Source organism: Dendrobates tinctorius, unplaced genomic scaffold, assembly GCF_039654945.1.
Source record: "Dendrobates tinctorius isolate UK_male_01 unplaced genomic scaffold, ASM3965494v1 ptg000021l, whole genome shotgun sequence".
NCBI lineage: Eukaryota > Metazoa > Chordata > Amphibia > Anura > Dendrobatidae > Dendrobates > Dendrobates tinctorius.
In genome coordinates this window covers 21461985-21475235 of record NW_027361689.1, presented here as the reverse complement: position 1 = coordinate 21475235, position 13251 = coordinate 21461985, and the positions used below count along the sequence as shown (strand labels likewise).

The 13251-nt window shown below is 45.5% G+C and overlaps 1 long non-coding RNA gene across 2 annotated transcripts in view; it reads right to left on the bottom strand.

Moving 5' to 3' along the window:
- LOC141083723 (uncharacterized) overlaps positions 1–10725 on the bottom strand; it is a 356895-nt gene extending 346170 nt beyond the window's left edge. Inside the window, exons 1-2 of one of the 2 annotated variants that reach the window (XR_012230801.1) lie at positions 10618–10725; positions 5900–6043 (exon numbers count right to left, since the gene is read on the bottom strand). This is a non-coding gene — a long non-coding RNA (uncharacterized lncRNA). The remainder of the gene's footprint in view (positions 1–5899; positions 6044–10617) is intronic. The other variant, XR_012230802.1, reaches the window with a different exon arrangement.
- Between the last annotated feature and the right edge of the window lie 2526 nt (positions 10726–13251).

Below are 13251 nucleotides of genomic sequence, written 5' to 3'. Positions count from 1 at the left end.
GGAGAATCAGGAGAGAACGATGTCCTTGAGGCCAATGGAACGGAGCATAGTGAGGAGCTGATGATCCACAGTGTTGAATGCTGCAGAGAAATCCAAGAGAATTAGGATGGAGTAATGACCATTTGATTTAGCTGCTAGTAGATCATTAGAGACTTTAGAGAGGGCAGTTTCAGTAGAGTGTAAAGAGCGGAAACCGGATTCGAGAGGGTCGAGAAGAGAGTTATCAAAGAGATAGCGGATAAGATGGGAGTGGACCATGCGTTCCAGGAGTTTAGAGATGAAGGGAAGATTAGAGACAGGTCTATAGTTAGCGGCACAGTCTTGGTCGATGGATGGTTTTTTAAGTAGTGGATGTATGCTGGCATGCTTAAATGAGGAGGGAAAGATACCAGAAGAGAGAGAGGTTAAATATTTTAGTTAGGTGAGGGGTGACAGCAGGGGAAAGGGAATGGAGGAGATGTGACGGAAATGGGTCACTGGTGAAAGTGGTTAGGCGAGAAGATGCAAGGAGCCTGCTTACTTCTTCTTCTGTGACTGGTTCAAAATCAGAGAGTGAGCTAGATGCAGTGGGGGAGAGAGGACAGTGCATGGTATGAGGTGATTGGGAAATAATTTCCTGTCAGATCTGGCCAATTTTTTCTTTGAAGTAATTGGCCAGATCGTCAGCTTGGAGCTCCATGGTTGGGGCCTGTACTCTTGGGTTGAGTAGAGAATGAAAAGTGTCAAAGAGACGTTTCGGGTTATTGGACAGTGAGGTGGTGAGGGTGTTGAAATAGGTTTGTTTGCATAGAATGCATATACAGTGGGGAAAAAAAGTATTTAGTCAGTCAGCAATAGTGCAAGTTCCACCACTTAAAAAGATGAGAGGCGTCTGTAATTTACATCATAGGTAGACCTCAACTATGGGAGACAAACTGAGAAAAAAAAATCCAGAAAATCACATTGTCTGTTTTTTTTTCATTTTATTTGCATATTATGGTGGAAAATAAGTATTTGGTCAGAAACAAGCAATCAAGATTTCTGGCTCTCACAGACCTGTAACTTCTTCTGTAAGAGTCTCCTCTTTCCTCCACTCATTAACTGTAGTAATGGCACCTGTTTAAACTTGTTATCAGTATAAAAAGACACCTGTGCACACCCTCAAACAGTCTGACTCCAAACTCCACTATGGTGAAGACCAAAGAGCTGTCAAAGGACACCAGAAACAAAATTGTAGCCCTGCACCAGGCTGGGAAGACTGAATCTGCAATAGCCAACCAGCTTGGAGTGAAGAAATCAATTGTGGGAGCAATAATTAGAAAATGGAAGACATACAAGACCACTGATAATCTCCCTCGATCTGGTGCTCCACGCAAAATCCCACCCCGTGGGGTCAGAATGATCACAAGAACGGTGAGCAAAAATCCCAGAACCACGCGGGGGGACCTAGTGAACGAACTGCAGAGAGCTGGGACCAATGTAACAAGGCCTACCATAAGTAACACACTACGCCACCATGGACTCAGATCCTGCAGTGCCAGACGTGTCCCACTGCTTAAGCCTGTACATGTCCGGGCCCGTCTGAAGTTTGCTAGAGAGCATTTGGATGATCCAGAGGAGTTTTGGGAGAATGTCCTATGGTCTGATGAAACCAAACTGGAACTGTTTGGTAGAAACACAACTTGTCGTGTTTGGAGGAAAAAGAATACTGAGTTGCATCCATCAAACACCATACCTACTGTAAAGCATGGTGGTGGAAACATCATGCTTTGGGGCTGTTTCTCTGCAAAGGGGCCAGGACGACTGATCCGGGTACATGAAAGAATGAATGGGGCCATGTATCGTGACATTTTGAGTGCAAACCTCCTTCCATCAGCAAGGGCATTGAAGATGAAACGTGGCTGGGTCTTTCAACATGACAATGATCCAAAGCACACCGCCAGGGCAACGAAGGAGTGGCTTCGTAAGAAGCATTTCAAGGTCCTGGAGTGGCCTAGCCAGTCTCCAGATCTCAACCCTATAGAAAACCTTTGGAGGGAGTTGAAAGTCCGTGTTGCCAAGCGAAAAGCCAAAAACATCACTGCTCTAGAGGAGATCTGCATGGAGGAATGGGCCAACATACCAACAACAGTGTGTGGCAACCTTGTGAAGACTTACAGAAAACGTTTGACTTCTGTCATTGCCAACAAAGGATATATCACAAAGTATTGAGATGACATTTTGTTTCTGACCAAATACTTATTTTCCACCATAATATGCAAATAAAATGAAAAAAAAACAGACAATGTGATTTTCTGGATTTTTTTTTCTCAGTTTGTCTCCCATAGTTGAGGTCTACCTATGATGTAAATTACAGACGCCTCTCATCTTTTTAAGTGGTGGAACTTGCACTATTGCTGACTGACTAAATACTTTTTTTCCCCACTGTATATATATATATATATATACATATATATTACATAGAATGCATATATATATATATATATGTCAGTGACACGCACATATATATATCCATTTATATTGCATAGAGAGATAGATAGAAGAAAAGCCAGTAAAACATCTGCCTGGACTCATCCGTTTTTTCGTTCCTAATATAAGAACATTTTTTTTCACACATATGGGTACGTACCCTTAGTCAAAGTCAGTCAGCCAGTCTCATGTTCTGCTAACTGATGTTTGTGCCTGATTCTTTTGTTCTCAGGACAGATAAGTCACTGCCAGAGGTATCTGGCAGCTTTCTTCCATTTGTCCATTGAAAACACATAAACACTAAACCAATGTATATGAGAAAATCAGGAAAGATACTTGCCAGCTATTGAGCATTTGGAAAACAGCTATCCTAAGTATTATTCTGTCCTCACTAAATGAAGTAAAATTCAGAAACTATGAAGACAATAGAATCTATGGCAAACTGAACATTCTATATATTCTCCAGTAAATCACTGTAAATATAAACAAGCAGACAGTCAAAGGTTATGAATTAGATGTTGGAGACAGAACAAGTATTGTCGACTTAGGAAATGTGTCACCAGAAAATTTTATTATGCTAACTTATATACCCTGATGAAGCATCAGTGAAATGTGCTTCAGATCATTGGCGGGTAAGCCTGCATGTATTCTGTTGATTAGTGATGAGCAAACCCACGGGTGTTATCCAGGTTCGAGCGGACTTTTTAAAAAGTTCATTTCAAGACACGAACTTGACCCCAGACTCCAAGCCCCATTCAATTCACAGCACCCCCACACAATCTTATAAAAAATTTCACCCACAGAGCATGGGGCAGAGTACCCACACAGAATCTTCTTAAATTTTTTACTCACAGGGCATGTTTTCACATTTCTCCAACAGCGCCAATATTTCAGCTCCAGTTGTGTACAGCTGATGAAAAGCTGGTAGTATGATCCATCACGAGGCTTTTAACTGGCAGTCGAGTTAATAATTTCACCCACAGAACATGCAGTAGAGTACCCCTACTGAAGTATTTAACAAATTTCACCCACAAAGCCAAACTTTTATCTTCATTAGAGTACAATAGAGCAGATAGAAAAGCTCATAGTTTGATTCTTCATACAGCTGCCACAAGATTTGCTACCACCAGTCTCTTGGGACACGTCCCCAATGCTGTTTCCTTAGGGTCTCCATTGCCAGAAGTTTTTCCCTTGAAAAGATTAGTGTTCAAAGTAGGTAACTGCATCTGTTTCTTCAAGCTGTGGCCATGATTAATAGTGGACCTGGTAGAACACAAAGTTAAGGAACTGGAGGGACTCGCAGCCATTCAATCTCAAACCGCCCACATGCGGAGTTATACCGTACATTTGGATAACAGAGAATCAGGGTTTTTTTCCAGAGAGGCAGCCTGATAAATGGGTACCACATCCAAGGAAGGCAGAAGTCAAGCAAACTATTCACTTCTCAACAGAGTCAGCCGTTGATATAGTGAGACAAAATAGCCATTCACGACAATTTAAAGGCTCTGTAATTGGAACGAGTAGTGAAATCTGAAATTGAGCATTAGTCACAGCCACAAAGGTAGAGTAAAATTGTTTTTTAGGATCAGTAGTCGTATAGACATAGCTGCAGAGTACACAGAGGCTTTTGGGCACAGTACCCCACAGAAACTGATAACAAATTTAACACACAGAGCATGTTTTCACATTTCCCCCACAGAAGGGGATAACAAATTTCTCCCACAGGGCATATTTCCATACTTCCTCAACAGAATTTAATAACAAGTTTACCCCACGCAGCATATTTTCACATTTCCTTCAGAAAGCTGATTAAAAATTTCACACCCAGACAATAGGGCACAGTAACCCAACAAGGAGGGTTGTAGAGTACACACAGCAGCTTAAAGGCACAGTACTTGCACAGATATGGGTTAAAGAATACACACAGCTCCTTTTAACAAAGTGTCCCCACAGAAGCTAATAACAAATTCACCCACAGACCATAGGGCACAGTACCCCACAGAAGCTGATGACAAATTTCACCCACAGAGCATGTTTCCTCATTTCCCCCACAGAAGTTGATAACAAATTTTACCCACAAAGCATGCTTTCACATTTTCCTTACGGAAGCTGATAAAAAAATTTCACACCCAGATAATAGGGCTTGGTACCCCCATAGGCAAGTTTGCAGACAACACATGGTGGCTCATAGGCGCAGTATTTTCACATATATGGGTTACAGAATACTTGCAGCAACTTTTGGCACAGTACTCCCACAGTTATGAGTTAAATAATACACAGCAGCTTTTGGGACAGTACTATTGTCGAGGTAGCTATTTTGGGAGGGCTAAATTAACCCTTCACGGTTGAGCCAGTGATTTCCAAATTATTCCAGTGTTGCTAGCAACTTAAATGACCACACGGAGACGTGGGTCTCTGTACGGGAGGATCGAGACAGATCACTAAGCCCCTTTATTTTAGTCACTTCTTTTATAATATTTTGCTTAATTATGCAAGGTTCTCAACTACCAATAACATCATGGTAATGCTTCACTTTGTAAGCCAATAATATTGCAAGAAAACCGGAACTGCATACTGTATATGTCCGTACCTAAATAGCTTAGAAAGTAGTATAATGGCATATTCTTCTGAGTTTTACACTCCCGCCTTCCTTATCTTGCACCTGATGGGAACAGTCTGGTTTCATGACAGCCCATGCCAATTACAAAAACTTATTTTACAGCAACAAAAGTAAAGAAACGAAACCTTCAGAGAATGGATAAAACAAAACTTCAGCTTTGATTTTAGTTTTAACCCTTTACATTATCACTGACATGGTTGCATAAGAGTAGAATAATATGTTTAGATGCACATCACTCCCACTGACACAGCTTTTGATTATAAAAACTTTTGGTTATACACGGTGCTATAACAGACAAAAGTGCAGAGTACACACAGAGAATATTTAACTTTATACTGTCCCTCACTATCGCTGCATCTTGTCCTTATACTGATAAAAAAATAATAATCTTGAACTAGGAGGAATATGTCCTAGTGGAGGAGGAGGTGGGCATGGCAGTAAAGGTGGAAGAGGGAGGGAAGGAGTAATCCACCACTGTTTCATTGTTGCATTTTTGTATTTTTTTTCTTTTCTTCATTGTGTTTTCATTTTTATTTGTTTTATATTTTTCTTATGGAACTGTAATTAAGTATTTATTTACCCCACTGCTAGAAAACACAAAAATTATTTCCTTAGCCTATAAATGGCATCGAGATGCCTGGTGCCAATTATTTATTTACGAGACTACTAGAAAACACACATTGATTTAGAAAAAATATTTACCGTATTTTACAGATTATAACATGCTCCGGATTATAAAGCGTACCCCAAATTTGGAGTCGAAAAATAGGAAAAAAAATTTTTTTAATAAAAGGGTGGCGCTTCTTATAATCCATGCGTCTTATTGCTTACCAAGGTTGGTGGAAGCGGTGAAGCTGGGTCCCAGGGTCGCTGCTGGAGGAGGCAGGAGTCAGGTGATGCTGCAGGCCGCACGCTGGGATGAGGGGGTGTCCAATGTGCAGTGCGCCACTGCAGGCTGGGGGTGAAGAGTACACACTGCAGATAAATTAATGTAGGCCATGTAGCCCTTATTTTTAAATAGTGTTGGCACCTTAACTTTGTATTTCTATTTATAAATTATGTTCCTATTTGTTGTGTGTCTATATGTACATACAGTAAAGATAGACATCTTTGTACCGTGTTAGCCAGTCTTCAGTGGTTGATACCTTTTAATGGCTAACTGAAAAGATGGTAACACCTTGCAAGCTTTCCAGACTACTCAGGTCTCTTCATCAGGCTAGACTAATACAACATCTGAAAAAAAAATTAAAGGGATTGTCCATCTACTAAAAATGGCCAGTCCTGCACCAGGAGCTTATTTGGCCCAAAAGATCTGATTTATGTAGAGACTGATTGTCCAGCACTGATAGAAATCAGATATTCTTGGCTAAATAAGCTCCTGGTGCAAAACTGGCTGGAGGACTGGGAGAAAATATAATTCTCATCAGACCCAAAAGTCAGCCACCAGCCAGCTCTGGACCAGAGAATGGAAACATGAATATTTAAAGGGGTTGTCCACTACTTTAACACTGATAACTGATCCTTAGGATAAGTCATCATGTTTGATCGGTGTTGGTGCGACACCTGGCACCACCGCAGGTCAGCTGTTCTCAGTGCTGGCAGGACGTGCACACGTTGCGGATTGTGCTGCGGATTTTTACGCACAAATTTTGCTACATCCGCAGGTAAAATGACCTGCGTTTTATGTGCGGATTTTCTGCAGATTTTGTGCGGATTTCACCTACGTTTTTACACCTGCGGATTCCTATAATGAGAGAAAACAAAAAGCAAAAAACACAAATATCTTGAACTAAGAGTAAAAAATATACTGCAAATAATGCATAAAGGTTACCATTATTTGCAGTATATTTTTTACTCTTAGTTCAGGATATTTGTGTTTTTTGCTTTTTGTTTTCTCTGGTTAATGGTCATGTGTTAATATGCACTTACATTGTGCATACACATTAACTTACTTTTCTCAGTTCAGATTTGTTTTTTATTTTTTTATGGATTCCTATAATGGAAGAGGTGTAAAAACGCTATGGAATATGCACAAAGAATTGACATTCTGCGGAAAATAAACCGCAGCAAATTTGCGCGGAATTTTCCGCAGCACGTGCACAGCGGATTTGGTTTTCCATAGGTTTACATGGTGTTGTACACTGCATGTAAAACTGCTACGGAACCGCAGGGCCAAATCCGCAGCCAAATCCGCAATGTGTGCACATACCCTTACAGAACTGCACAGCACAGCTCAATCTACTGTAAAGTGGCCACAATCGGGTTCTGCATGTCCGCCCCTTTATTTGAATAGATACCAAATGTGCAGCATCTGAGCAGTTCCTGCCAGCACCGAGTACAGCTGATCTGTGGTGGTAGCGGCAGGTGTCGCACCCACACAGATCAGACCTTGATCACCTATCCTTAGAAAAAGTCATCAATGTTAAAGCAATGGACACCTCCTTAAATTTACTAAATTTGTCTCTGGGTTGAGATAGACATTAACTCACCCAGATTGCTACAGATTGGGGCAGGAATGACAACACACCACGGCCAACCGCTAGACTAGAGCTAATTAGGGGAGGCAAGGGGTGTACATAGAAACCATGGGGCCCCAGAGCAAAAGTCCTAATAGCCCTGCACATAATATGATGGCCCCACATACAGTCCTGCACATATTATAATGGCACCACATATAAAGCCCCATATACAGTATCATAGGCGTGTATATATATATCTCATCACCACATGCCCCGCTGCCCAATGAGCCCAGCTCCAGTTTACGCCAGTCGCCCCACTGAGCCCAGCTCCAATTTACGTCAGTCGCCCCACTGAGCCCAGCTCCTGTATACGCCAGCCGCCCCACTGAGCCCAGCTCCTGTATACACCAGCCGCCCCACTGAGCCCAGCTCCCGTATACGCCAGCCGCCCCAGTGAGCCCAGCTCCTGTATACGCCAGACGTCCCACTGAGCCCAACTCCTGTATACGCCAGCCGTCCCACTGAGCCCAGCTCCTGTATATGCCAGCCCTCCTACTGTGCCCAGCTCCAGTACAAGCCAACCGCCCCACTGAGCCCAGCTCCAGTATACGCCAGCCGCCCCATTGAGCCCAGCTCCTGTATACGCCAGCTGCCCCACGGAGCCCAGCTCCTGTATACGCCAGCCGCCCCACGGAGCCCAGCTCCAGTATACGCCAGCCGACCCATTGAGCCAAGCTCCTGTGCACGGCAGCCGCCCCACTGAGCCCATCTCCTGTATATGCCATTCAGCCCCACTGAGCCCAGCTCCAGTATACGCCAGCCGCTCCACTGAGCCCAGCTCCAGTATACAAACAGCCAGCCCCACTAAGCCCAGCTCCTCTGTACGCCAGCCAGCCCTACTGAGCCCAGCTCCAGTATATGCCAGCTGCCCCACTGAGCCCAGCTCCTGTATACGCCAGCCGCCCCACTGAGCCCAGCTCCTGTATACGCCAGCTGCCCCACTGAGCCCAGCTCCTCTATACACCAGCCGCCCCACTGAGCCCTGCTCCAGTATACGCCAGCCGTCCCACTGAGCCCAGCTCCAGTATATGCCAGCCGCCCCACTGAGTCCAGCTCTTGTATACGCCAGCCGCCCCACTGAGCCCATCTCCTGTATATGCCAGTCAGCCCCACTGAGCCCAGCTCCAGTATACGCCAGCCGCCCCACTGAGCCCAGCTCCAGTATATGCTAGCCACCCCACTGAGCCCAGCTCCAGTATACGCCAGCCGTCCCACTGAGCCCAGCTCCAGTGTATGCCAGCCGCCCCACTGAGTCCAGCTCTTGTATACGCCAGCCGCCCCACTGAGCCCATCTCCTGTATATGCCAGTCAGCCCCACTGAGCCCAGCTCCAGTATACACCAGCCAGCCCCACTGAGCGCAGCTCCTCTACACACCAGCCAGCCCCACTGAGTTATACCAAGCCAGCCCCACTGAGCCCAGCTCCAGTACAGGCCAGCCGCCCCCCTGAGCCCAGCTCCTGTGTACGTCAGACGCCCCACTGAGCCCAGCTCCAGTACGCCAACTGCCCCACTGAGCCCAGCTCCTGTATACACCAGCCACCCCACTGAGCTCAGCTCCAGTATACGCCATCCAGCCCCACTGAGCCCAGCTCCTCTATACGCAAGCCCCACTGAGCCCAGCTCCAGTATATGCCAGCCACCCCCACTGAGCCCAGCTCCAGTATATGCCAGCCAGCCCCACTGAGCCCAGCACCAGTAGACACCAGCCAGCCCCACTAAGCCCAGCGCCTCTGTTATGAATGGGTCACCGAGGGAAAAAAACAACAACACAAGCTAAGTCTCAGAAAACCAGAGTTGGTAACTATGCAGACTGCAGATCCCTTATTCTAACCACACCACTAGTAGCAGTCGTGGAGCGTTCCTACATTGGTCCTAGACGCCTCGTCACAACCGGAGAGCTACATAAGCCTAAAGCAGGAAAAGAGGAAAACTAACTACCCCAGAGCAGACCCCAAAGGAAAGACAGCCCCCCACATGTATTGACGGTGAAACAAGATGAAAACACACACAAAGGCAGGAAAATAGACTGAGCAAACGATGGGGCCCGACTAACTAGAAAGGACAGGAAAGGAAAGCCACTGTCTGCAATCTGCCAAAAACCCTGCCAAAAATAATGTCCAACACAGCTGATAGCAAAATTAACCCTGAAGTCACTAGACTTCTCCCACTATATCAGCACTCTGAAATATTCTGAGACAGAGCAAAAAGATGCTAATCTAATAAGGGACAAAAAAAGGCAAATTGGCAAATACAGATAAATAAGAGTGGAAATTCAGCACAGCCCAGCCGGGCTGGCTGACCACACAAAAAACTGAATTGACCAACAAGAGCAAGTGTGAACATTAGCAAAAGCAAACTTAACTTGAGAAGACTGGAACAGAGCTGAGTCCAAGACCTGAGAAGCAGAATGAATCACCAGCAACAGGATAGGGCGTCGGCTGTCTTATATCCAGTCTGATACTCCAGAGATCCAATCATTATCTTCCTCATCAGGTGGCAGATCACTACCAATTAAACCAACCTCACTACCTCCTGTCACCACCAGAGGGAGAACGGAAGGAGAACTCTCAACTGGTGGAGCAGAAAATGAGCTCATAGCACGCCTCTATGCGCCAGCCAGCCCCAATGAGCCCAGCTCCAGTATACGCCAGCTGCCCCACTGAGCCCAGCTCCAGTATACGCCAGCCGCCCCACTGAGCCCAGCTCCAGTATACGCCAGCCGCCCCACTGAGCCCAGATCCAGTATATGCCAGCCAGCTCCACTGAACCCAGCTCCTGTATATGCCAGCTGCCCCACTGAGTCCAGCTCCTGTATACGCCAGCCAGCCCCACTGAGCTCAGCTCCAGTATATGCCAGCAAGCCTCACTGAGCCCAGCTCCAGTATGCACCAGCCAGCCCCACTGAGCCCAGCTCCTGTATACGCCAGCCCCACTGAGCCCAGCTCCAGTATATGCCAGCCAGCCCCACTGAGCCCAGCTCCAGTGTACGCCAGCCAGCCCCACTGAACCCAGCACCTGTATTCACTCACCAGGTTCCAGACACGACTGTCACTCCAATCCTGGCAGGCATCCAGTGATTACAGCATCAGGTGGGCGTGGGTAGGCATGATGTCCTGAACCTCTCGTCTCATCTCCTCAGCACTGCAGCCTGGAGCAGGAGAGCAGAGCATGCACTCTCCGCCCACAAAGAATGTCCTGACGTGCAACGTCAGACATTCTTAACCCCCTCCTGTGCCATTGACTGGTGAGTGATAATGCAGCTGAGCTGCTGCCAGCGCACGTACCTGTGTTAACCGCCGTGCCTGCAGATTTAAAGGGCCGGCAGCAGGAATTTGAAAGGGGCCGGTGACCTCATCGGCGGCGGTCGGATAAGCGGGCACCGCCACTCCAGGGACCCTCAGAGGGACATATATCGTGCCCCAGCGGGAAAATGCCCGGTTGGCCAGATTACCAATCCGGGCCTGACATTAGATGTGATGCAGCTGAAAGCACCTGGCATCTTGTAGTCCTGATGTGAGTTGGGGATCTTTATCTTGTCCGTGGTCATTATAAATGGACAGGTTTTACATTTTTTCTGGTAGCAAGGAAAGGTGTTGTGCGTTCACTCTCTATTCCACCAGTGGTGAGTTCGCCTTCCAGACTCCCTCTGGTGGTGACAGCAGGTGGTGAGGCTGATTTGGTCAGTGGAGATCTACCACCTGATGGTTATGATGACGATTGAACCTCAGGAATCTTAGATTGGATTTAAGACTGCCGACGCCCTAAGTCAGTGCTGGTGATTGCTTCAGGCTGCTCAGGTCTTGGTTTTAAGCTCTGTTCCAGCCTTCTCAAAGCTAAGTGTTTTTGCTAATGTTCACACTTGATTTTGTTGGTCCATTCAGTTTTTTGTGTGTTCAGCCAGCCCCAGCTGGGCTGTGCTGAATTTCCACTCTTATTTATCTGTATTTGCCAATTTGCTTTTTAGTCCCTTATTAGATTGGCCTCTTTTTGCTTTGTCTCAGAATATTTCAGATTGCTGATATAGTTGGACAAGTCTAGTGACTTCAGGTTTAGTTTTGTTATCAGAAGTGTTGGACATTAGTTTGTAGGGTTTTTTGGCAGATTGCAGACAGTGTCTTTCCTTTCCTGTTCTTTATAGTTAGTTGGGCCCCATCATTTGCTCAGCCTATTTTCCTGCCTGTGTTTGTGTTTTCATCTTGCTTCACCGTCAATACATGTGTGGGGGCTGTCTATTCCTTTGGGGTCTGCTCTGGGGCAGTTAGTTTTCTCTTTTCTTGCATTAGGTTTATGTAGTCCTCCGGCGGCGATGAGTCATCTAGGAACATCGCAGGAACGCTCCACTGCTACTGTTAGTTGTGTGGTTAAGATCAGGGATCTGCAATCTGCATAGTTACCAACCTCTCTGGTTTTCTGGGACTTAGCTTTTTGTTGTTCCTCCTCGGTGACCCATTCATAGCAGAATCACCAGCCATACCACAGATTCTAGGGTACTCAAAAGCAGGGAAAGATTGTTTAAAAAAAAAATGTCAGAATTTTTTTTTTATACATATTTTTTCCTTTTTTTTTTTCTGGGGCCGTAAGAGGATTTTTTTTTTCCTAATGGAGATTAAGCAATTGTCTGATCGTGTGGAGCAACTTGCTGCTGAAGTGCGGGGAATTTCCACCTACCTCATTCAGTCACATGCTGCTGAACCTAAGATTCCTACTCCTGATGTGTTTTCTGGGGATCGATCTAAATTTCTGAATTTTAAGAATAATTGTAAATTATTTCTTGCCTTGAAGCCTAATTCATCGGGGAACTCTGTGCAGCAGGTTAAAATTGTCATCTCCTTGCTGCGCGGCGATCCCCAGGATTGGGCTTTTTCTCTGACACCTGAAAATCCTATTTTGACTAATGTGGATGTATTTTTTCAAGCCTTGGGGTTGTTGTATGATAAACCTAATGCTGTTGATCAAGCTGAAAGAACCCTGTTGGCATTAAGCCAGGGTCAGGATTCTGCAGAGTTATACTGTCAAAAATTCCAAAAGTGGGCGGTCCTTACTACATGGAATGATAGTGCCTTGGCAGCTCTCTTTCGGAAGGGTTTCTCAGAGACCGTAAAAGATGTTATGGTGGGATTTCCTGTTCCCTCTGGTCTGGATAATTTTATGTCATTAGCCAATCAAGTTGATCGGCGTTTACATGAACGTAAAACTGCACGGGAGGCGCTTCCACCTTTTGAACAAATGTCTGAACCTATGCAATGTGATGGGGTTTTGTCTAGGGCGCAACGTCAGGAGTTTAGAAGGCGTAATAAGCTGTGTTTTTTCTGTGGAGACGCCTCTCATACTATTTCTGTCTGCCCTAAACGAGAGAAACGTTTTGCACACACATTTGCTGTAGGTGGTGTACAATCTAAGTTTCTTTTGGCAATTACTCTGATCTGCTCCTTATCCACGTTTTCCACTAAAGCTTTTGTGGATTCTGGAGCAGCGTTGAATCTGATGGATTTGGACTTTGCTAAACGTTGTGGTTTGTCCATGACGCCTCTGCGGACGCCTATTCCTTTGAGGGGTATTGATGCTACTCCTTTGGTGGAGAATAAAGCTCAGTTTTTGACCTAGGTGATAATGCAAGTTGCCCCAGACCACCAAGAAAATTGTAAATTTCTGGTGCTGCATAA